General features: G+C 39.4%; 1 non-coding gene across 1 annotated transcript; it reads right to left on the minus strand.

The window, feature by feature from the left end:
• Positions 1 to 11,225: 11,225 nt before the first annotated feature.
• Positions 11,226 to 11,332, minus strand: LOC132539586 (U6 spliceosomal RNA). Its single transcript, XR_009550927.1, has one exon. It is a non-coding gene; the product is annotated as a U6 spliceosomal RNA (small nuclear RNA).
• Between the last annotated feature and the right edge of the window lie 4,705 nt (positions 11,333 to 16,037).

The raw sequence follows: 16,037 nt of genomic DNA on the forward strand, positions 1-16,037 counted from the left end.
TCTGTGGTGTCATCAAGTTAACTTTTTAAAATCTCTCTTCTGGGAGCACATGTAAATATTCGAAGCTCAGTATGGTGTGGGGAGGTGCTGACTCACAGAAAGTGCCCATCTGATGATTGATGCTCTTGCTGCCTCTGTTTGGCAGAATGACACATTGACCCAGGGCCAGGACTTGACTAATTCTTGGGAGTATGATGAGAGTTTTGGAATGCCTTATGAATAACACTGATGGGGCCAGGGGGCATTTGATAGATATCCATCTGCCTTTCTGAACTCATTGTTATCCTAGAGACCAAGAATGGGAAAGGAACCTCCAAAGTCTGTTTAATTACTGCAGAAAGATTCTCAGATTTTACTCACAATCCTCCCCTATCTCTGAATTTAGTTTTCAGTTGGGTTGCTGGTTGATGTTATCTTAAATGGCAGATGTCATGCTATCCTGGACATTTACTCAAGTTCTGCCTTTGGAAGCTTTCCTCAGAAAATGAGGAAATAGAAAATGGCCCCCATCCTCAAATAATGCAAATTAGGTAATTGTTTATAAATATCCTAGGAGAAGAGAAAAAAAAGAGATGTATGTATACATATATTCATAGAAGCAAAATTTGTGTGGTCCCGGAGGTGGTGCAGTGGCTAGGGCACTGGACTATCAAGCATGGGGTCGGTCCTGAGTTCAATCCTGGCAGCACATGTACCAGAGTGATGTCTGGTTCTTTCTCTTTCTCATTAATTGATAAAATTTTTTAAAAAAGAAGCAAAATTTGTAATAGCACAAACCTAGAAGCAACCTATGTGTCCAACAACAAATGAGTGGCTGAGAAAGTTGTGGTATATATACACATTGGAATATTACTCAGCTAATAAGAATGATGAAGTCACCTTCTTCACCTCATCTTGGATGGAACTTGAGGAATCATGTTATGGGATAAGCCAGAAAGAGAAGGATAAATATGGTATGATCTCATTCATGGGCAAAAGTTGAGAAATAACAACAGAAAAGGGAAACAAAGTAGAACCTGGACTAGGTTTGGTGTATTGTATCAAAGCAAAGGATTGGAGTGGGGGAGGGTGGCTTTCAGGTTCTGGTGCATGACGGTGGAAGAGGACCAAGGCTGGGGGTGAAAGTGTTTTTCAGAAAATTGAGAAATTTTACACATGTATCAATTACTGTATTTACTGTAAACCATTAATCCCTGCAGTAAGGAAAAAAAGTGTGACAAGGATGGAAGCTGAAGACATAAGCTATCAATAGACAGATGAAGGGATAAGGCTAGAATAAAACAAAAAGCAGCATATAAAGTAATGGTCTGGTCGATGCATAGGCATAATAGAACAAATCCAGGTATCCAGTGGGTTAAGTCAGCAGATTTGGTAATTATACTTACTCCATTAAAAGATATATTAGATGTTCTCAGTAGAATACATGTACATAAGTCCAGATTATCTGATACACCTACAAATGATGATGTCAAATTCTTCTTTCTACCATGTTTGAAGCCTGTTTTCTGTGGGTTTCACAATTAAATTTTTAAACATCTAATATAGTTCTAAGAGTTGATTCATCTTGAATGAAAGTAGGCAAGAAACTTAACAATGAAGATATTTTTTCATGTATTACCGTGCAGCCATGACAACCACCCACTCAATTGCCACCTCAACCCTGTCACTTGCGGCAGTGGGACGCAGAAAAAGGAGGTTTGGAGCAGAAAGGGAACTCAATCCTTTATTTGTGCTGGCACCTCAGAGTTGGGTGAGAGAACAGCAGTTTGGGCCATGCGGAGGTAGCAAAAATGGCTACCTCGCATAGCAACCTTCCCTGCGTCTAATCACCAAAGTGAATGGCGGGCAAGAGAGAAAGGGGTGGAAGAAGGTGGGCTTTTATGGGAATAGCTCTCATGAGATTGGGAAGGAGGAGGAGTAACCATAGCACTCCAACTATCGCGGGGAATAGACCGTGCCTTGAGGGTACAACATGGCAGATGTGACTGCATCTGCACAATTTCCCAGCACAACCCGATTTCTTTCCTATGTTATTATGATTTTTAATATATTTATATTCCCTCTAGTATTCTCACTGGGACTTGGTGCCAACACTACTAATCTACCACTCCCGAAGGCCATTTTTTTTTCTATTTGATATGATAGAGATAAATTGAGTGGTGAGAGGAAGACAGAGGGAGAAAAAAAACACAGAATGCAAGTTCAGACCTACAGGGATGTAGAGGTTACATAGGCTCCTAAGCTGAATATGGGCTCCAGATCAAATTGATGGAGTTTACAGTCAACAATATTTATACACTTTTCCCATATTTGGGAGTTACTCTCATCCCTCATCCAGCTTTCTACCCTTTTTCCAGCCATGACATCATCTCCCCAGACAATAACTTGGATCCACCTGCATATCAGATGTCAGGCTCAGGCAAAAACTAATAAAGTCATGGGCCCTTTGGAATATAACTAAAACAGACCTACTAGCTATTTCCAAAACAGAGACCCCAAATCTTCATCTGCAATATTCCATCCTTTAGGTTCATGATTATTCAATGATTTGTATGGATTTATATGTTAACTCTTTTTCAGACATGAGGTTCCAGATGCTACCATGATGCCAACCAGACTTCCCTGGGCAGACAATCCCACCAATGTGTCCTGGAGCTCCGCTTCCCCAGAGCCTCACCCCACTAGGGAAAGACAGGAACAGGCTGGGAGTATGGATCGACCTGTCAAAGCCCAAATTCAGTGAGGAAGCAATTACAGAAGCCAGATGTTTTACCTCCTGCACCCCATCATGACCCTGGGTCCATACTCCCAGAGGATTAAAGAACAGGAAAGCTATCAGGGGAGGGAATGTGATAAAGAGCTCTAATGGTGGGAATTGTACCCCTCTTATCCTATGGTCTTGTCAGTGTTTCCATTTAATAAATAAATGCATTAAAATAAAAAGGGAGAGAGAGAGAGAGAGAGGAGAGAGACCAGTAAACCTGCATCACTGTAGGTGAAGTGCCACATTCCTTCTGCAGGTGGGGAGCAGGGGGGCTTAAAGCCAGCTCCTTTCATATGGTTGTGTGTGTGCTCAAGTGGGTGTGCTACCGTCTAGGCCCCATGATTTGATTTCTTTATTGCTACCTTTTCCCTTCACTCATATTTCCCCTCAGATCTTTCAAGAACAAACCACTAGCCATGGGAGTAATAACCAAAAACTCCCCCAAATATCAATGGATCTGACATTTCTCTTGTTCTGCATCATCAGAATGAATCAATCATACTTTGGAAATTTCACTTATAAAACACAGATATTAACCTGAATATTTACCTTTTCCCAAGCAGTACAGATAAACATAGTTTTAATGGACCCAGAAAAGGTTACATCAAGGTAATATGCAAAAAAAGAGGAAGGATATAAATTAGAAGTTCTTAACACTGGAAGCATATCACAATCACTTTTGTGGTTTTAAAAAATATCAAAACCCAGTTCCCAGTCTAGACCAGCTAAATTATAATATATGAATGTAGCATCACTGATGTCACAACACCCAAGTTAAGTTCTTAGGCAGCAGGTTGAGGACCATGGATATATTCAGAGGAATATAAATCCAAAGACTAGATGCCAATCTCTGATCCCCCACTAATTAGTGCTGTGACCTTCAACAAGTTACCTGCTCCCTGGGTTTGAGCTTATTCCTTTAATATTTTGAGCTTCTCCTTCTCCTCCACCTCCTCTTCCTCTTTCTTCTTCTTTTTACCTACTTCACTTTACCTAGGCTAAATTCTCTAAAATGTCATCTGATGTTAAAAGTCTAAGATTTCAAGGCCTGAAAAATGACACAAGTGGGATTACTTTGACTTCTCAGATCATAGAAAAATCTCATGACAAAAGATACTGAATTCATTAAGGATGATAGATTGTCTAGGGAAAGAGACAGAGAATAGCTGTTATACAACAAAAGATTTAATATTAGCAACAAAGCTTAAAGGAAGTTCCAAGTTTTTCACATGTTCACGCTCCACCATGGACTTATGAGAAAAATAATAAGGAAGAAATTAAGGGGAAGGTAGATAATTCAGCAATAGCAGCAGGGATTTGTATGACATAGATTTGTACTCGACAGAGCTGAGTTGTGTTCTCATTGAAACTACCCAAGTTACTGATAAAGCAGATGATCCAAAGGAGATGTGTGATGGAGCAACGTGAAAATATTCATTGCTGTTTTGAAATTTCTGAATAGTATACTTTGTAGGAAATCAAACAAAATAAACTTTACAACCCAGTCTTATTTTATGTGAATATTGTATGTATTGATAGCTGTTGGGAAATTGTGAGGATGTGGTAGAGCCTGGCAGGGCTTGACCTGAGGAGTGCGTCTATCCTGTCAGTTTCTCTCTCTACCGAGAGGTTGAGCAAGAAGGAACAGGAGTAACCCCAAAGGTTTGCCCCGTCTTATCAGACTCCCTGCCTCACAAAGCACCCGGCATTCCTGATACTGTGGTCTGCTCCCTTATTATCTACACATTTTTTTGCCTGAAAGATCCCCACCCATTCCATTTCTTTGATCTATCTTTTACCCTCAAGACCCTCCCTGCCTGCAGGATATTATTATTTATCCTACCAGTTAAAACCCTCACAACAGTTGCTACGGAAGTTACCTTTCCCAGCCCCTTTTGCCTTTCTCCACCCCTTTCCAAACCATGTCAAGCCATTTCCATTTCCGACTTGCCACTACTGGGTCTGACCTTTAAAAGCTTGGGCTCCCTGATCAATAAAGAATCGAACTGCCTCGCCGCCACGAGCTCTGTTCATGAGTCATCTCTCTCACATCGCTGAGTGAGTAGCAGCCCAGGCTGGCTCCAGTTGAATTCTCTCCAACTCAGAGAGTACACACCCGGGAAAAGGCACCCCCATGCTAGCCTGGCAGATAGCAGACATGTATGTAGTTGAAATAGATGCAGCAAAAACGTTGTTTCAGTGGGTAAAGCATAGAACTTGCTTGAGGAGACCCTGAGCTTAGTCCTCACCTCAACACCGCAATAACTCAAGTGGTGGGTGCTCTGGTTTTGTGTGTGTGTGTGTGTGTGTGTGTGTGTGTGTGTGTGTGTGTGTGTGTGTCCCTCTCTGTTTCTATCTGTGTCTGCCTTTTACTTTCTGCTTCTCACTCTAAAATAAATAACTTTTTAAAATGTTTAACAATGGAGTCAGAACCTAAATGTTCAGCTTCAGACCTTAGAGCAGGTGCCTGCCCTTTCATATCTCTGCCCTGCAGGATGGCATTTTAAAGTGTGGTTCTGAATAGTTAAAAGTTGTGGCAGTTACACCAATATATAGGAGATAATGAGGGGCCTATAAAGGCAGAGATGGGCTATTTTGACTAACATGTAGAATATTCATTCTACTTACTAATCCATTTTTTGAAGGTGACTCACAAAATTCAGCAGATATTAGCAGTGAAAATGCTACAACTCTGTAAGTGTATTAGGTTTGACACTGAATGTTGAGTGTGACACCAGCAAGTGCTGAACTAAATTAATGTTTTGTTTATTGGTTTAGTTTGCTTTAGATTAACTGAAAGTAAGTGGATTTCCAGGCTTGAAAAAAGAAAACAAAAGATAGCATTTTGAATAAATGTTTACCTTTCTCAAGTTCTTATCTATCACAGTGGCATTTTAATGTCCGAGATTTTGAGTACCCAGGCTGTTTTTCTCTGTAAGTAAAGACAATAGCTTTATGTTTTGTTTTGCCACATATGATATTTTCACTGCTAAGCTCCTTACCCACTCTTCAGCATCTCTCCCTAGAATGTACACTGTTTATTTGAATGTCACTAATGCTTCTTGAGGACCTCAATTCTGTTTTGTCCTCCACTTTCCCACAGCCCTTGACACCTGGTGAACATCATCAGTCCTCCTTGAAACTGTTGCCTCACTCAACTTCTGGAAGGTTCTACCTCTGGTTCTTTGTCCTCTTTGTCCTACTCCCAATTTTCTGTCTGTATGGCTCCTCCCTCTGCTCCCAGCATCTTGTCCCCTCCATTATGTCATCCTGCTTCTCATCCCTGCTCCCTTGGTTAACCTGTGGTTGCTGTTTTTCTCTGTCCTATCTAGTAAAATGGGGGGGGGGAGGCCTCCAGGAGCAGTGGATTCATAATGCAGGTACTGAGCCCCAGTGATAACCCTGGAGGGGGGAAGAAGGAGAAGAAAAAGGAAGAGGAGAAGGAGGAGGAGGGGAAGAAGAAGAAGAGGAAGAGGAAGAAGAAGGAGATGGAGAAGAAGGAGATGGAGAAGGAGAAGAAGAAGGAGAAGAAGAAGAAGAAGAAGAAGAAGAAGAAGAAGAAGAAGAAGAAGAAGAAGAAGAAGAAGAAGAAGAAGAAGAAGGAGAAGGAGAAACCTTACACAGATAACCTTTATCACTCTAGCCTCACCCCCTCCAAGCACCCCCTTTTTAAGCTTTAGCCTTCCCCACCTAATTTCCTGTATCCCCCCCTTTTTTTTCCCACCAGAGTGCCTCTCCACTCTGGCTATGGTAACACTGAGGGTTGAACCTGGGGTCTTGGTGCCTCAAGCAAACCACTGTGCTATCTATCTCCCTGGCTCCAAGTGTGTTAAATTGTATCAGATCACACCCCATTCCTCAGACTTGATGCCTCAGAGCTTTTGCCCCGTTAGTGCCTTCTACCTGTAATACATTCTTTTCTCTGCCTAACAAATCTCTTTTTCCTTTAAGGTCCCCTTTCAAGAAGTTTCTCTGAAGTTTTCCTATCGTTCTGCTCAATTTATTTTGGTATGATCTTAAGTGTGTACACTGTAGAGAATTTAAGCATACGACTACACGTGTCCTCATTATTATCAGTCACATTGTTCTGGCACACCCTCCATATCTGTCCTGTCACTTCAGTTATTGTCCAAGCTATGGGCAGGCTCCCCCAGCCTCCACCATCACATCGTGCTTGTCCTGGATCACTTTTGCAAGCTAGCAATCTCTCAGGCAGAGCAGTCTTAAAAGTTCCAATGCTGGGTATTATAATTAAGCAACTATTCTCTGGGGAAGGGGAAGAAATTTCAACTAATGAGTCATGCTTACATCTTCCACTTTCTTTTTCACTTCAGGTTGCTAATCAATTCTTTGTAATTACTACTGATCCATTCAACTCAAAGGATTCACCATCCTCCTGTTCCTCAGGCTAAGATCCTCTGAGTAGGTTCATGCTGTGCAGCTAGAGGCACCTAAGAATCTTTTGCAGTTAGAAGTCCTTGCAGTAGCCATGCCTGGATGCTTAGCTTCAGGGATGAGAAGTCAAACAAATCCCCATTGCCAGAGAACATTATGTGTTTACTTAGCAGCAAGGAGAGCATTTTCTACATAATTAATTGTAAGCTTAGGGTCTTCCTGAACTGTGTTTGGCTCCTGGGATGCACCCTGAAGGATCATGTGTGCTGCCTAGTCACAAAAATCACTAGGGCCATAGCACTGCCTCTGTGTGAATTTTATTTTTCTTTCTGTATTTCTCTAAAAAAAAAAAAAAAAGAAATCTCAGTCACAGAGTGGTTTAAAAATTTTATTTTGACTAGTCAAAAATAGAGACTATGAAAAAGCTTTTCCTTAGGACAGTAAACCACCAAATGATTATATTTGGATTTGTCCTTGGCATGCCACTTCTCACATTCCTGTTCACACATTCGCAAGTCCTTCGCCTAAACATGCTTTCCATCTTTGCTTTTGTTTGGGGGCTTAGTATATTAGACTACAAGTAGTGCAGATTTTGAACAAAGCAGTCCTTAGTTCATGGGAGACTGATGGGTCATATCAAAGCATACCTGTGAAAACAGTGAGAAAAATACTTTCCCATCGCCACTTAAATTTATTTTGATTAAGTGAAACTCACAGGCCTAAGCCAGATAATAACTCAAAATTAGCTTCTTGATAAATGCTCTAAATCTGTGCAGAACTATGTGGATATATATAAAATACATACGTTATTGTGGCAACAAAATATGTTGTTAGAACCTGCAAGAATTACTTGTTCCAAAACAAAGGCTTAGAATTGATAGGAAAGATAAAGAATATCAGAGCAGTTCGACTGCTCAGAAATGGAACTCATACAATTGTAGAACTGTGAGCAGTCGCAAAGCCAACCCTCATCGTAGGCTGTGGCTTAAAAAGGTATAGTAGTAGCTTGCCCAACAAAAGTCTCATAATTATTTTATTAGTACTGAAACTAGCTGAAAGTTTCATGACTCCTTTAAGTCATGCCACTAAACCAAACTACATCTAATACTGTTTACGTGATGCAGCCTGTTAAGATTTGCCCAGTTTATCAGAAGAACCAAATTTAAAGAAAACAAACAAAAGTTCCACTACCTGTTGAATACATTCTCTTATTTGGAATGAGAATGGGATAAAGATGATATTAAGTCAAAATCAAATCAATCTTAAACTTGAAGGTCAAGCAATCATATGTTAAAGTAAACAATGAATTTCTTCTGACTGGTCTTTTTTTTCCATCCTTACATTCCTTTCTATTCCTCTGGCTGGCCCCCAATCCATTTTCTCTGACTCTTTTCTACTGAAGGACCAACCCAAAGTAGCCAAATAGCCCCTAAACACTCTACAGATATTAAAGGGATAAGTCTCAGTCATAGAATTTCATGAACCAAAATGATGAATGTGAAATGTTGCTCAGGACCAGCTTCCAGAGATCTCTGAGAGAAATATGCTATCAGATGCAAGAACTGTCTGTGTAGCCAGCCGCCAGCAACCAACCTTCTCTTCACCAGACAGAGTCTGGCTGCACAGCTATTCTGAATGAATGCCTACTGACTTAGTTCAAGTGGTAGCCAGCCATGATTGAGCTGTCAGAACCCTGAGCATCAAGAACAAAAGGTTAGATCTAGATTAAACTTTTTCTCTCTGAAAGCGTACCATCACTCTGCTCACTTTACCCTGTGCACTCTCCAGCCTGTGCACAGCCCAGCATGGCCTTTTCACACCACTGAGCTTCATCTAGTCAACATCCTGTGCACTCTTCTGAGGCGAAATCTACTCAATTAAAGGGTTCCAGGTGCAGAATTTTGTATTTCATTTTCCCAGTGTCTTATAGAACTTTTATAATAATAATGATTATTATGTATTTTTAATTTGTTTTTTTTTTTTGGCCTACAAATCCACTGCTCCTGGCAGCCAATTTTTCCATTTTATTGGCTAGGACCAAGAGAAATTGAGAGAGGAGGGGAAGAGAGAGAGAGAGAGAGAGGGAGAAAGAGAAAGAGAGGGAGAGAATATGCCACCTACAAACCTGCTTTGCTGCTTGTGAAGTGTCTCCCCTCAGCTGGTGGGGAGCTAGAGGGTCGAACCCAGATCCTTGAGCTGAACCCCAGTAAGACTTTGCACCCATAATGTGATTCCCTTGGGAGGATCCAAAGTCAGGTTCAGAATCTTTGCCATCTATTGCTTTCATTGTTGGCTTTTCTCTAGCATTCCAAAGCCACAGTTATGAGGACTGTATCTTACTCACTTTGCAATCCTTGCTCTAGTTCAGTGCTTAGGAAATAGTAAGAATTTGACGTGGTTGTTGAGAGAATATATAAGGATCCTGTGGAAAACAGTCTGCAGATTTCTCAGAATACTAGAAATAGACCTAATCCACGACCCGGTAATTTCTCTCCTGGGAATTTATCCAAAAGAAAGAAAACACCTATCCCAAAAGATCTATGTGCACGTATGTTCATAGATGCAATTTGTAATAACCCAAATTTGGAAGTAATCAGATGTAATGACAAAGAAGTTGCTAAGAAATATATATATATATATATATATATATATATATATATATATATATATATATATCCATGCACGCAGTCAAATACTACTCAGCTGTTAACAGTGATTCATCTTGGATAAAACTTGAAGAAATCTTACTGAGATAAGACAAAAATAGAAAAGACAAATATTGAATGGTCTCACCTATAGGTGGAACTTAAGAAACAAGGAAAAGAAAAGAGAAAAAAGACAAGGTGAAATATGTACTGGGCACGTTGTATTGCATCAAAGCAAATTACTCTGGAGAAGAAGAGGAAGCAAGGAGATGGAAAGGGCATTAGGGTTGGGGCCATGTGGTTACAGTTACAGTGCACAAGGACCCAGATTCAAGCCCCTGGTCCCCATCTACAGGGGGAAAGCTTCACGAGAGGTGAAGCAGGGATGAAGGTGTCTCTCTCTCTCTCTCTCTCTCTCTCTCTCCTTCTCTATCTCCCCCTTCCCTCTCAATTTCTGGCTGTCTCTGCCCAATAAATAAATAAAGATAATTTTAAAAAATTTTAAAAAAAGAAAGGGCATTATAGTCCTCATGTGATGATGGGAAAGAACTCGCTTCGGGCATGAGTGTTTAGCAGATATCTATCATGGGGAGGAGAGAGATTATATGCATGGTCAACAACTGTACTGTAAACCTTTAACTCCTAATAAAACTATAAGAAAGAATTTTTTTAAAAAAGAGCTCATGTTTCCTGCTTTCTCTTGAAGAAGTGTCTTTGGATTTCTCTACCTCTATACCCTCACCACCCAGGACACGTTCCTCATCTCTCATTCTTTTCTATAGACATTTTTTACATGTTCTAACAAACATCTGAGCTGCAGCTCCTGCCCATTTTCACAGTGAGGCAGGGCACTATGTTTTTTTCCACCTAGATTCTTTTTTCCCCCTAAGGCAAGTGGGAACATTTCTAGTAAGTAATCACTGGAGTGATTTTTCAGTGGCTAACCAAGCTGTCCTAGACATTTAGTTCTTCCAAATAGTCTATGTACCCAGTCTTCCTTTATTTACTTATATAAATATTTAAATGTTTCACTATGCACTTAAAACAGCTCCAGAGAAGTGCAGTAAGGATAAAGTCAGTAGAGGGATTAGTTGGAGTTTGCAGAATTTTCTAATTCTAGAAGCAGATTTATGGAGTATGAGATATTTTGAAATTTATTGTTGCTTCAAGAACACAGTTTCCTGTATGAGTGAAATCTTAGAGGTGTTGGAGGTGGAACTGTTAGTGAGAGGAATGGCCTTGTTATTTTTTTCTTTGCAAGTAACAAATTATTTTTTACTTCGAAGCTTTATTTTCCTTGTAGAATGAAATCTGTAGATTCAAGAGCTTGGGGTTATTGGTTTCTAAGTTTGAGTAATAGTAATTCTGAGGACTTATAATAATAGTTGACCAAGAGGCAGACCTCTTTTTTTTTTTTTATTTTTAATATGGAACGCTTCACGAATTTGCGTGTCATCCTTGCGCAGGGGCCATGCTAATCTTCTCTGTATCGTTCCAATTTTAGTATATGTGCTGCCGAAGCGAGCACAGAGGCAGACCTCTTTTAATAATATTTTTATTTGTTTCTAATGTGACACCAGGGAGTGAATCCAGGGCCTTCCATAACATAAAATGCCACTGAGCAGCCTTGGTGTTCCAATTTTTCATTCTCTCTTTATTTTTGAGAGGGGATCAGAGAGGAAGAACAAGACAGGTGAGATATGACAGAGAGAGCAGAAATATCAAAACACTGCTCAACTGTCCACAGAGTTCCCCCACTGTTATCTATGCTCTATAATGTAGTGTCAGTGCTGGAAGCCAGGATATTGTGTGCAGTGGGTCATGCATTCTACTGGAAGTAACTTCTGGTTTCTCAGTGATATTTTTTAATCCTGCTTATACCAGTCCTATATGACAGGGTAACTGAGTGCTTGATCTTTGTCAACCTGGAGAATCTAACAGTATATATTTCTACTCTTTAAGAGCTTTTGCAGCAACCTGCTTACATCTCAGTTACCTTGGAGTAATGAAAATACGAGCTTGTTGTTCACTATTGTTCTTTTGTTTTTAAAGTTTTACTTATTTTAGGGCTGGGGGCACAGAGCTCTTGTGGTATCAAACTATATCTTGTAATATTGGAAATCAATAGTAAAATAAAAGATTTTTAAATTTTAATTACTTACATTGTGCAAAATATGGAAGCAAATTAAATGCCCATCACCATTTTGTTCCAATCAATATTATTTACTGAGGATAGAAAGAAATAATTTTCACATTTTATAAACACTAGTATTTAAAACATAATTGCTTAAAAGAGATGTCTCAGGAGGTCAGGCAGTAGCTCAGTGGGTTAAGAGCACATGGCTCTAAGCACAGGGACCAGAGCAGTAATTCCCCAGCTCCTCACCTGAAGGGAGGTTGCTTCACAAAGGGTGAAACAGGTCTGCAGGTGTCTTTCTCTCCCCTTCTCTGTCTTTCCCTCCTCTCTCAATTTCTCTCTGCCCTATCCAACAACGATACCAATAACAACAATAATAACCAAAACAATGAAAAAAAAAAGGACAACAAAAGGGGAAAAAAATAACCTCTAGGAGCAGTGGATTCATAGTGCAGGCATTGAGCCACCCTGTAACCCTGTAAGTAACCCTGTAACCCTGGAGGCAAGAGAGAGAGAGAGAGACAGAGAGACACAGAGAGAGACAGAGAGAGGTCTTAAAGAGAAAATTCCAGTTGAAATTTCCATACATTCTTTTTAATATTTTAAACATTTTTCTTCTTCTTTTGTTACTGTAGTAAATTGTTCATGAGAGAAAAATCAGAAATACAGGAATGATATATAGATATATAGATATATATTATCCATTTTATTAACTCAGACTATTTTATTACTTCTCTTATACATTATTTTCTAAACTTGGCTATGTTGTTTTTTTTTTTGCTGTTGTTGTTAGTATAATCATTTTTTTTATTCAGAAAAAGAAGTTTTGCAATCACACACAAGGAGAGGTATGGGTGGGGGTAGGCATCTGTCCTACCATCTCCACCCCCAGCCCATGTAGTTTTGGCAGTAATAAGGGGTGTGGGATAATGGCCCCCAAAATAAAATGGTGTGTGTGTGTGTACAGGAGGGAGAAGGTATGAAAGCAGTGGGGAGTGGTAGAGAAAAGTATATTATCATGTATTGTATGTTATGATCAACAGATTTATACTGTCAAAAATGGTTTTGTGACTGTTAAAACTAGTATCAGATCATGAATATTTAATGTAAAATATGTAAAATATGCATTTCTGAAACACACTTTTAAATGGCTATATAGTACTCCATTATGTAGACATGCTATGGTTTTGTATTAACAATTCCTTATAGCTATGAACTTCAATATTTTATACTTTGCAGGGAGTAATGTCAAGTAAATATAATTTTTGCGAATACTATTACCAACAAAACACAAAATAGGAAAAAATAGAAAAATTTAAACTACAAAGTATAACATAATTCAACTTAACAAATCAATATTGCCAAAAGTAAGAAGAAATCAATATACAATTTAGACTGTTCACTTTTTGACCTATTCCTTTTGCCAGTTGTGATCTGTATCATTTTACCCCAATTAGATTAATTTAACTTAATAGCTCAGACCAAACTTGGTCCAGTCAGGAATATCTTTGGTTACTCATACTGTCACATGGTTTTTCATCAAAGTAAAATTAATACTGAGAAATGTGTTTCTAATGGGAAAGGAAAAAAAAAAAACTTTGTTTTAACTTAAGATGGAAAAACAAAGAACTGAGATTGATGGCACTGGGAGGTAGTAAAAAGAAGACAAGTGCTGGAAGAGGAGAGTATCATTAGTACTCTGAAATGTCAAGATTATATTAATCGGAAATATGAAAATAGTGTTGGCGGTCACACCTTGGGTTTACATTGCATCTCCAAGTGAGACATTTCCAAACCAATGTCCGTACTTGGCTGCAAATGCTGGCAGACATAAGGTTTCCCTGGATCCAAACTATAAAATGATCTCCATGAGTCATTTGTCCTGAAAGTTTCAGCAGATACTGTACCTTTTCCTGTTAAAATTCCTGTACCATAGAATTTGAAGACAAATTCAGGAAGTATATACTGTTACTGTGGATTAAAATACCTTCTAAAATGTTAACTGGCTACCTTTCTTGTTGGGACACTAGTTTGGTCAAAGTTTGTCCCAACAAATTAATGCCCCTTTTAAACACTGCTAAAAACATCAATACTTTGAGAACTTGTTTGGAGGTTCTAGCAGGGGAATGCAGCTACTCCTGTAACCCTCAACTGATGACAGGTCAGTTTCTGTTGGGCGAAGGCCGTCCTCTTTGATTAAATAGGGATACATGTGGGACAGTGAGGGAGGAAGGGGATACCAGCCCAGCCAACCAGATCAGCTGAATCAACTCTGGTGATCAATGGGGTGACAGATGCCTCAGCCAGATCGCCCCCACATCCACATCAATACTTTAATGAGATGTAAAACCACATCTTTATAAACTGTTTTAAAACTAAGTATTTTCTCTAAGTATAAATGATAAATTCTTTTAAAAAATTAAATAGAATTTCTCTTAGTATTATTCTAAATGCAGAATATTGATAGTTTTAGATTTAATTCAACCTATTTTACAATGGGATTTAACATAGCCCTGCAAGATTTCATTGACTAATCCATAAAAATAGCTTACTTTTTCATTCTTGAAGATAAGCCTTGTTTTTCTTTCACCTTTCTTTCTTCCTTTCTTTCTTCCTTCCTTCCTTCCTTCCTTCCTTCCTTCCTTCCTTCCTTCCTTTCTTTTTTCTTTAATTGTTATTGGAGCGCCACCACTGCAGACAGATATTTTTCAGACAGAAAGACAAAAAAGACAGAAAGAAATACATTATAGCACCAAAGCTTCCTTCAGTGCAGTAGGAAACAGACTCAAGCCTTATTTCTCATGCCTTATTTTTTCCCCCAAAGGATTAGAAATTCATCTACAGGTAGAAGGGAAAATCATGCTCCACAGAAGCATCTCTCAAGGTGTGCTGTTCACATCTGAACTGTCTATCGATTTTTGGAAAAGGTTTATTTATTTATTAGAAATGCAAGAGAGAAAAGAGGACCCGAGCATCACTCTGGCACGTTCAGTGCTGGGACCTGACTTACAGGCCTCATATTTACTTGGAGTCCAGCACCTTAGCCACTACATCACCTCCTCGGTCACACTATCTATCAATTTTATGGAATCAAGCTTTATTTTTTACTTAACACTTTTAGGTTGTTATCACATGCTAGATATCAGGGATAAATGCCCCCAGGGCTAATCACACAGTAGGTTTTCAGTAAATACTGAATAATTGCACAGGTTGAATAGGGCTGAAAGAAGAAAGACTAAAGCTTCTTCCCTTGGTATCTTACAAGCCTTTATGCTGTGTTACAGAAAAGCCTTTGACTGAGAGGCAAAATTCCCGAGTCGCCATAAACTACCACTAACCACCCAGTCGAGTACAAGTTACCTGTCTTCCCTGAGTCTTCCTTTCTTCTCCCCTGAAATGTAGGATCTCTGCTCCATTTCAGCTGAAAATCTAGCGTGCTGAAAATAATACTATATACCAAGGAGGTCATCTATTTTCCCTAACTGTATTCTGTGCACACAGTCAGCCTTTTGCACTCAGTCACCTATTTTCCCTAACTGTATTCTGTGCACACAGTCAGCCTTCTGCACACAGTCACCTATTTTCCCTAACTGCATTCTGTGCACACTGTCAGCCTTTTGCACTCAGTCACCTATTTTCCCTAACTGTATTCTGTGCACACAGTCAGCCTTGTGCACACAATCACCTATTTTCCCTCACTGCATTCTGTGCACACAGTCAGCCTTGTGCACACAGTCACCTATTTTCCCTAACTGTATTCTGTGCACACAGTCAGCCTTGCACCTGAAGCTCAGCTCACCTTTTTTCTCTCCTGACTCTAAGAAAACATCAATCCAAGAATAATCAAAGTCTCCTAACAGCCCTAATCCTACACCTGAAGGGTAAATATTGTTTTCTCTTTTTGACCACATCCTTCTCATTTTAATGAAAGGAAAAGTAGCTAGTTCATCTTTGCCCAAATAAATAGCATACTCCATGGAATTCTAAATCAAACAGACCAACCAGAAATGCAAGCTCTTCTTATTAAGAAGAATGTTTCAAAGTTCTAAGTTCTAATATCCCTAAAATGTGAAGTGAGTTTAGGGGACTAGGCCAA

The sequence above is a fragment of the Erinaceus europaeus genome, chromosome 7 (assembly GCF_950295315.1).
Source record: "Erinaceus europaeus chromosome 7, mEriEur2.1, whole genome shotgun sequence".
In the NCBI taxonomy this organism is placed as follows: Eukaryota; Metazoa; Chordata; class Mammalia; order Eulipotyphla; family Erinaceidae; genus Erinaceus; species Erinaceus europaeus.